We start from the raw sequence: 9,517 nt of genomic DNA, 5'->3' as shown, positions 1-9,517 counted from the left end.
TGTTTACTGGTTGTGTTTACAGTGGTTGTTTTAATGTGTGTGTGGTGTGTGTGTGTGTGTGTGTGTGTGTGGTTGTGTTCAGCTCTGAGTATATCGTTTGTGTTTGTGTTGGCTCCTGTTAACGTTTGTGTCTCTGTTTTCCAGGATGCATTGCTGAATCAAGGGGGAAACGGACAAAGTCTCGTGTACTGAATTTCATAACGGTGACGGTACATGAAAAGACCAGAGAACACAGCCAAGGATCAAGGGTCAACAAGTGCAGGTGAAGCTTAAATGTCTGTCTGCCACTGTCTGTCTATCTGTCTGTCTGACTGTTGGCCCTGTCTGTCTGTCTTCTCTGTCCTGTCTGTCTGTCTCTCTGCCTGTCTGGCTGTCTGTCTGTCTGCTCGTCTGTCTGTCTCGTCTGTCTCTGTCTGTCTGTCTTCTGTCTGTCTGTCTGTTTCTGTCTTGTCTTTCTGTCTGTCTTCTCTGCCTGTCTGTCTGTCTCTCTGCCTGTCTGTCTGTCTGTCTGTCTGTCTGTTGTCTGTCTGTCTCTTCTGCCTGTCTGTCTGTCCTCTCTGTCTGTCTGTCTGTCTGTTTACTGTCTGTTGTCTGTCTGTTCTGTTGCCTGCCTGTCTGTCTTCTGCCTGTCTGTCTGTCTCTCTGCCTGTCTGTCTGTGAGTCCACTGTGGTGATGGGCCTTGGCATTCTATCGGGCCTCCAGCGGTGTCTATCACCAGTCCCGGTTGGCCCTTTCAGTACCCGGCCCGATCTGAACTGCAGCTGGACATTATCACGAGCCCGACCCGGAGACCGTGACGATCCGGTTTAACTCAGCCCACTGACTGTCAGATTCCAGAGATGGTACCAGAGTTCAGAACCAAGAAGCTCAGCACTGCCCTTGTTCCTCTTGTAAAGCTTCCAGGACTTGAACTCCAGGGTTCCCATCGGTTGCTCTAAGACTGGATGTCCATCCAGCAGCTACAGGAGCCTGGAGGGCTTCGGCGTTTGTGGTTTCTGGCTCTGCCGCCTCCCTACATTTCTCGTCCAGACCACGTCTGGATCCACTTCCCACCTCTGAGGACAGTCTGACGGGAAAGGCTTCAGACTGTCCTAATCACCGGTTGAGGACAGATTAGACTGTTTTGTGAGGGACAGATTAGTATGTGAGGAACAGAATTAACTGTGTGAGGACAGATTAGCTTAGAATTAGACTGTTGTGAGGACAGATTAGACTGTTTGAGGACGGATATTAGACGTGAGGACGGATTAGGACTGGTGAGGACAGATTAAGACTGTGTTGAGGACAGTTAGGACTGTGTGCGGCCGGATATTAGACTGTGGAGGACCGGATTCGGACTGTGTATGGAGGACGGATTCAGACTGTGAGGACGGATTAGGACTGTGAGGCGGATTAGATCTGTGTGACGGACGGATTAGACTGGTGAGGACAGATAACTGTGTGAGGCCAGATTAGACTTTAGGAGGATTCGACTGTGGCGGACGGATTTAGACTGTGGTGAGGACGGATTAGACTGTGAAGACGGATATTAGACTGCTTGTGCAGGACGGATTAGACTGTGTGAGTACATATTAGACTGGTGTGAGGGACGGATTAGACTGTGTGAGGAACAGATTAGAATGAGGACAGGATTAAAACTGTGTGAGGACGATTAGACTGTGTGAGGACGGGATTAGGACTGTTGAGGACGGATTAGACTGCTGTTTGTGAGGACGGATTAGCGCTATAAATGGACAGATTAGGGACTGTGAGGACGGAATTAGGGACTGTGATGACGGATCAGACTGTGAGGACGCGGATTCGACTATAAAGACAGATTAGGGTACTATAAAGACAGATTAGGACTGTGAGGACAGCTTAGACTGTGAGGACCTATTAGACTGTGTGAGGACGGATTAGGATGTGAGGACGGATAGACTGTGAGCCGGATGAGGGGACTGTGTGAGGGACGGATTAGACTGTGAAGACGGATTAGACTATAAGACGGATTAGACTGTGAGACGGATAGACTGTTTGAGGAGGATTGGACTGGTGTTGAGACAGATTAGACTCTGTGTGAGGACGGATTAGACTGTGACGCCGGCAATTCAGCCTTGTGTGAGGACGGATTAGACTATAAAGCCAGATTAGATGTGAGGATCAGATTCACTATAAGACAGATTAGACTGTGAGGACGGATATTAGACTATAAAGACGGATTAGACTCTAAGACAGATTAGACTGTGAGGACAGGATAGACCATTAACGACAGATTCGACTGTGAGGGACAGATTAGACTGTGAGGAACAGATTAGACTGTGAGGACAGGATTAGACTCTAAGGACCCCCCCCCCCCAAAAACAGGACCAAAAAAATTAGACTGTGATGAAAGCTTAGACTATAAGGACCCAGATTAGACTTGTGTGAGGACAGATTAGGATGTGTTGTAGGGACGGAATAGGACTGTGAGGACGGATTAGACTAGTAAAGGACAGATTAGACTGTGGGGACAGCTTAGACTATAAGACCGATTAAAAAGATTTGAGGACAGTTAGACTGGCGGACCGATTAGACTGTGTTGCTGACAGATTAGATAGACTGTGTGAGCGACGGATTAGACTATAAAGACAGATTAGACGTGAGGACAGATTAGACTGTGAGACAGATTAGACTGTGGGAGGACGTGCTTAGACTGTGGAGGACGGATTAGACTGTGAGGACGGATTAGGGACGGGGTGAGGACGGATAGACTGTGAAGACGGATTAAGACTGTGAGGACGGATTTTAGACTGTGGCGGACGGATTAGACTGCTGTGAGGAAGGATTAGACTGTGGAGGGACGGATTAGACTATAAAGACAATTCAGACTGTGGAGGACAGAGTAGCCTATAACGACCAGATAGACTGTGAGGACGGATGATTAGACTATAAGCCGGATGGACTATAAAGACCAGATTAGACTGTGAGGGACAGATTAGACTATAAGACAGATTAGACTGTGGGACAGATTAGACGTGAGGACAGTTAGAATCTCAGGACCCGATTAGATGTGTGAGGACAGACTTCGACGTGTGAGGACCGATTGACTGTGTGAGGACGGATTAGGACTGTGAGACGGATTGACTAAACAGCAGATTAGACTATAAAGACAGATTAGGGACTGTGAGGCAGATTAGACTGTGTGAGGACAGCTTCGACTGTGAGGACAGATTAGACTGTGTGAGGACGGATCAGCTGTGTGAGGACCGATTAGGACTGTGAGGGACCGATTAGACTATAAGTCCAGATTTAGATTGTGAGGGACAGCGTAGACTAAGGACAGATAGACTGTGCGGACAGAGTAGAATGCAAGGACAGAGTAGACTGTGAGACGGATTAGATGTGAGGACAGATTAGACTGCGAGGGACAGATTAGACTGTGTGAAGGACGTATTAGACTGTGAGGGCCCAGCTAGACTGCGAGGACCCCCGAGTAGCCGTGTGAGGGACGGATTGGACTGTGAGGAAGATTAGACTGTGAGGGACAGATTAGATGTTCGGACCAGATTAGATGCGAGGACAGAGTAGCTGTTAGGACAGTCAGTGACAGTCCGAGTGGACATTCAGGTGGCAGGACAGGTGGACAGTCGGGTGGACAGAAGGTGGACAGTGATGATGTGTTGTTTTGCAGGTAAGGCGGAGGCGTCCAGCTGTGACGTGGACCAGTTCCACTGCTCTAATGGGAAGTGCATCCCGGGACGGTGGCCCTTGTTAACTCGATGGACGCGTGTGGGGACAGCTCAGACGAGGAGCTCTGTGTGGACCTCACCTTCTCCTTCCCGCCCTGCAGCCTCAACAGTTCCCCTGCCTGTCCCGCTACACCCGCATCTACACCGCCTGCCCACAGCCTGCGCTGTGTGTGACGGCAGCATCGACTGCCAGTACACTACAGTCTGTCATTAGTTCAGTCTGTCAGTAGTTCAGGTCTGTAGTTCCAGTTGTCAGTAGTTTCAGTCTGTCAGTCGTTCCAGTCTGTCGTTCAGTTGCCAGTAGTTCCGTCTGTCGTTTCAGTCTGTCGTTCAGGTCTGTCAGTAGTTCAGTCTGTCTGTAGTTCAGTTGTCGTCAGTCTGTCCGTAGTTCTTTCTGTAGTTCAGTCTCTCAAGTAGTTTTGTCTGTTAAGTTCGGTCTGCTCAGTAGTTCCAGTCTGTAGTCAGTCTGTGTAGTTTCAGTCTGTCGTAGTTCAGTCTGTCGTTCCGTTGTCAGTTAGTCAGTCTGTCAGTTAGTTCAGTCTGTATGTTAGTTCAGTATGTCGTTTCCTTCTGTCAGTAGTTCTGTCTGTAGTCAGTCTATCAGTAGTTTTGTCTGTCGTTCAGGTTTCTGTAGTAGTTCAGTTTCAGTAGTTCCGTCTGTCAGTAGTTCAGTCAGTAGTTCAGTTCTGTCGTAGTTCGTCAAGTAGTTCAGTCTGTCAGTAGTTCTTGTCTGTAGTTCAGTCTGTTCAGTCGTTCAGCCTGTCCGTCGTTCAGTCTGTCAGTAGTTCAGTCTTCAGTATTTTCTGTCTGTAGTTCCTCTGTCAGTCCGTCAGTCGTTCCGTCAAGTAGTTCAGTCTGTCAGTAGTTCTGTCTGTAGTCAGTCTGTCAGTAGTTCAGTCAGTAGTTCAGTCTGTCAAGTAGTTCTTCTTAGTTCCGTCTTTCAGTAGTTCAGTCAGTAGTTAGTTCTTCCAGTAGTCTTTCTGTTGTTCAGGACCTCGGTGATGAGATCGACTGTGAAGTTTTCCTACCTGTGAGAATGGTTGATGAACTTCTACGGTTCCTTCAGTTCTCCACCTATCCAGACTTTTACCCTCCAGGAAGTAACTTGCACCTGGCTGATCGACACCGTCGAGACCACCGCAAGGTAGTTTGACCTTGAACCCGACCGGAACCCGACCGGACCCCGACCTGAACCCGATCCCTGAAACCGACCTGAACCTGACACTTCCAGTGATGTTGCAGCAACTTCTTCTTCCTCTGCGTCCTTTCCTCTGCGTTCCTTCCTCGTGTCCTTCCCTCTGGTCCTTCCTCTGGTCCTTCCTCTGTGTCCTTCCTCTGCGTCCTTCCTCTGTGTTCCTTTCCTCTGTGTCTCTTCCTCTGCGTCCTTCTCTGTGTCCTCCTCTGTGTCCTTTCCTCTGTGTCCTTCCTTGCGTCCTTCCTCGTTGTCCTTCCTCTGTGTCTTCCTCTGTGTCCTTCCTCTTTTTCCTTCTTCTGTGCCTTCCTCTGTGTCCTTCCTCTGTGTCCTTCTCTTCCTGCAGGTCATCCGAGGTTTACCGACTTTAAAACTTGCGGGACGGGTTACGGCGGACTACGTGCAGGTGTATGATGGACTGAGGAGAACCTCGCCCGTTCTCCTCCGGTTTCTGACGGCCTTTGATCCACGAGCGCCTGTTGCTGTGGTTTCATCGTCCGGCAGATCCGAGTTCATTTCTACGCTGACAAAATCAACGCCGCCAGCTGGCTTCATGTCACCTACCAGGTGTGTGAAACTGATTGGACCTGTGTTTATTGGTTTATTGATTGGACAGGTTTAGCTTAACTGGTTTCGTGTTCTGTTAGGGTGGACGGGTTCTGCCTGCCATGGGGAGGTTCCCTGCGGCGGGAACTGGGGCTGCTTACACCGAACAGCAGCGCGCTGTGAGGATACTGGCACTGTCCAACGGTCTGGACGAAGCTGAAACGTTCATCCTGTCAGGCGGATGAGTTTCCCTGTTCCGAAACGGCCAGCCTGTTACCCTGATCGGACCGCTGCAACTACCAGAACACCGTTTGCCCCAACGGGTTTTTTCTGATGAGAAGAAAAAAACTGCTTCTTCTGCCCGCCTGGAAACTTCCACCGCAAGGTACCAAGAACCCAACGATGGTAGAGACAGAACCAGGAACCAGGAGATGTGTCATGTTCTGTCTCTGGTCCTGGTTTCACCGGTGACCTCTAACCTTTGACCTCTGACCTTGCAGAATACCCGCTGTGTGTTTGAAGTCGTGGGTGTGTGACGCTCAGGACGGACTGTGGCGACTGCTAGCGATGAGGAGAGTTTGTCCCGTCATCGTTCCCACCAGAGTCATCACCGCCGCTGTCATCGGCCAGCCTCATCTGCGGCTCCTATTGGGTTCATCGCCCTCGGCTGCACTGGCAAAACTCTACTCATGCGGAATGTTTGAGCGCAGGTTGCGCACGGCCGCGAATCGTATTGATCTCACAGAGTTGTGATTGGTTTCTTACGCGCTGTCGTGATTGCGTCATCACAGGTCGTTTGAGACTCAGCTGTCCAGAGGGAGGCGGAAGCGCTGAGGAGGGAACGCCCCGCCCTCATATGGTTCAGCTATCGCCCGGGACCTGTCCCGCCAGTGGAGGACTTCCCAGGTGTGCTCTGGGACGTCAGGTACAGTTCCTTGCTCACCTGATGACTCCGCCCTTTCTCCACCTCTTGGTCTGATTGGTCTGAGTCTTCTGTTTTGTCCTTAGGGGTCCGTCATGGAGAACCCCTCTTGCTGTCCGCTTTCAGGCCGGCTTCACCTCCCTCAGACTCAGACTTCCCTCCTCCGTTCGGTCATCGCAAACCTGTGGCGCCGTCTCTTCACCTTCTCGCGTTTCCGGCGGCGGGTTCTTTGGCGCTGGTCTCTTTGTGACTTGGAGGACAGCGGCTGGCACCGGGAGATGGGGAGTTCTGGTCCCGACTTGTGTCTCGGACTCGGATGACACGGCGGCAGAGGGTTGAGCGTGGGCGGGAGAGTGGCCTGGGCGCGGTGGGTGGGTCTGTTTGCCCCCTGCCCCAGAAACAAACTGTGCCCCCCACAGCTGGGAGGCGGTTGGTAATCCGTGTGACGACATCGGCGGCCTCGCTGAGCCTGACGCCCGGGTGCGAAAAGAGGCGCGGACAGGGCCAGAGAGGCCCTACCACCTTCAAGGCCCTGTTGCCGTGGGACCCCAGTCCAGCCCTGAGTGTCATGGCGGACCTGGCATATCTTCAGCCTCCGCCAACCTCTGCCCATGCAGCGACCTGGCCATAACCTGCACCGCCTCTTGCCAGAACCTGACCAGAAAACCAGCCAGAACCAGCAGGACCAGGCCATGGACCAATAACAGTCAAACTTCGCCAGCTGTGATGGGAGACAGGAAGAGGCTGGGGGGCCGAGGCTGCCGAGCGAACGGGGCAGTAGAGCAGAAGAAGAAGACGTGGAGTCTCATCCCCGTTTCTGAATAGGACTCCTCCTCATCGTCAGCGACGTCCGAAGCGTTGCTTTGGAGCCACACCCCCTTCCTCACAGGACACACCCTCCCGTCCTCACCATTGAAACCAGCGTCGCGGAGGACGTGACGGCCAGTGCCGGAACACTGCGGGATGGTCCACACGGCTCAGATCCCAGACGGCCTGCCTGGAGGCCACGAGCAAGACGCGAAGCAGCGGACGACGAGCTTCTGCTGCGCCGGGGGCGCGGGCTCTGCAACAGGCTCCTGCCGAGCTAACGTGCTAAAAGGCTAACATGCCGAGCTAACGTGCCTACACAGGGCTAACCTGCGAGCTAACGTGCTAACAGGCTAACTGCTGAGCTACTTCGCTAACAGTTTCACACCATTCCTGACAGTTAGATAACGTGCTAACTGGCTGGTTAACACTAAACCCTCAGGACAGCGAAACGCCACGGACCACCCCACACTGGACTACAGTTAGCCGCTGGCTAAGCATTAGCAACACGTTGGCTAATGCGGTAGCCCGCTGGCCAACGCTGTTCGCCAACACGCTTCAAGGACTTAAAATTAAATGATACTCCTAACACCTGTTAGCATGTTTTAGCATGCTAGTGGATGAAAGGTTAGCTCTCAGTGATGTCATTGTTGAACGGACCAATAGAGGACTGATCGGGTTCTGCTGTTGAAGACTATAAAAAAACTGTTCCTCTGTTCGGGTCCGGTCTGTTTTAAACCGTCCCCTGTCCCTCTTGAGTGGACGACTTGCTCGGTACGATTCCTCCGCACTGACTTCCTCCAAACTGTGTTCTGACAGAACCGATGATGTGTTGAGACGATGTTTGAATCTGCACCGTGGACATGCTGGACTCGGGTCAGGTCATCCGTCAAAAGGTCCCACCTGTTGAATCTATTAAAGCATGAAAAGGGTCATGTGCCCCAAAAGAGATGCTGTACTGTACAACTACACCTCAGTCCATGACTTGATGTCCTCAGAAAATATCTTCAACCGATCCTTTAATGCGCTTACCTTCCTACAAGTCCAGATCCGCATTAGTCCGGCCCGGTTACGGACCGGGATGACGTCATTTTTGTAACTTTTGTACAACCCTTAAGCGGTTTGATGCTAAAGCTAGCCTGGACTACCTCTCCAGGTCACATGGCCGTTCATCATGCTCGTCATACCGGCTGTCAGAACATGGTTCCGGTTCCTGTTCCATCCTAGATTAACAAAGGGAAGTCAGGAGGAGGTCCAGATGAGTCAAAAGAACATTCTAATCAGACAAAAACAAAATATGCGACAAGTCGTCAACGTTGGAGGACTCCGAGATCCAGAATTGTGGTTCTGTCTCAGCTGGTAGAGTGAAGGCTCAGGTGGGGCCCATGGTTCAGTATCTGGATCACAGTTCTGGTTACCAACACGTTGAACTTGTCCATGATTCCTCGTCCTCAAACTGAAGCCATTCAACTGGACCTGTCTTTATTATGGATGTTTGTTTTTGGTACTCAGATCTCCGCTTACCTCGTGTGAGTATGACTGTGTATATTTATATTCTATTATTGTTGTTGTTGTTTTTTGTTGTTGTTGTTGTTGTTGTAGCTGTTTTTTCTGACCTGCATGATTCGAGTCGTTTGCTGTTTTTCTTTGAGTCTGTTAAAAAAAGATAAAAACTGTAAAACTGCACTAAAGATTACAACTTCGTGTTTTCAGTCTGTCTGTTATTTTAATCAGGCAGAAACCAGAGAGACACTATTGTTACAGCACACGTTTAACAACTTTAAAACTCTGACGCATCTCTTATTTCAGTTGTTGTTTATTAGAAGTAACCCCACACACACACACAGTAACACACCCTTTGTAACACACCCCACACAACAGTAACACACACTGCTAACACACACTGTAACAGACACCACGTAACACCACTGTAACACAACACACTGTACCACACCTGTAAAACACACAAACACACTGTAAACACACTGTAACCAACACTGTAAACACACACACACGTAACACACACACACACATAAACACACACAGTAACACCCAACACACACAGTAACACACAACACACTGTAACACACAACACACTGTAACACACACACACACTAACACACACACACCACACTGTACACACACGACCACACCCACAGTAACACACTGTAACACACACCTTGTAACACACACACCACACACATTAACACACACCTGTAACACACACACAACTAACACACACACACGTAACACACACTACACACCACTGTAACACACACACTGTAACACACACACAGTAACACACACACGTAACACCACACTGAACCACCACTGTAACACAC

The 9,517-nt window shown here is 50.4% G+C and overlaps 1 protein-coding gene across 1 annotated transcript in view; it reads left to right on the top strand.

The window, feature by feature from the left end:
- Positions 1-9,517, top strand: part of lrp12 (low density lipoprotein receptor-related protein 12) — a 19,314-nt gene that overhangs the window by 1,062 nt on the left and 8,735 nt on the right. The gene's annotated exons all lie outside the window — the stretch shown is intronic.

Source organism: Larimichthys crocea, chromosome XIII, assembly GCF_000972845.2.
Source record: "Larimichthys crocea isolate SSNF chromosome XIII, L_crocea_2.0, whole genome shotgun sequence".
In the NCBI taxonomy this organism is placed as follows: domain Eukaryota; kingdom Metazoa; phylum Chordata; class Actinopteri; family Sciaenidae; genus Larimichthys; species Larimichthys crocea.
This window is presented reverse-complemented; position numbering and strand designations above follow the sequence as displayed.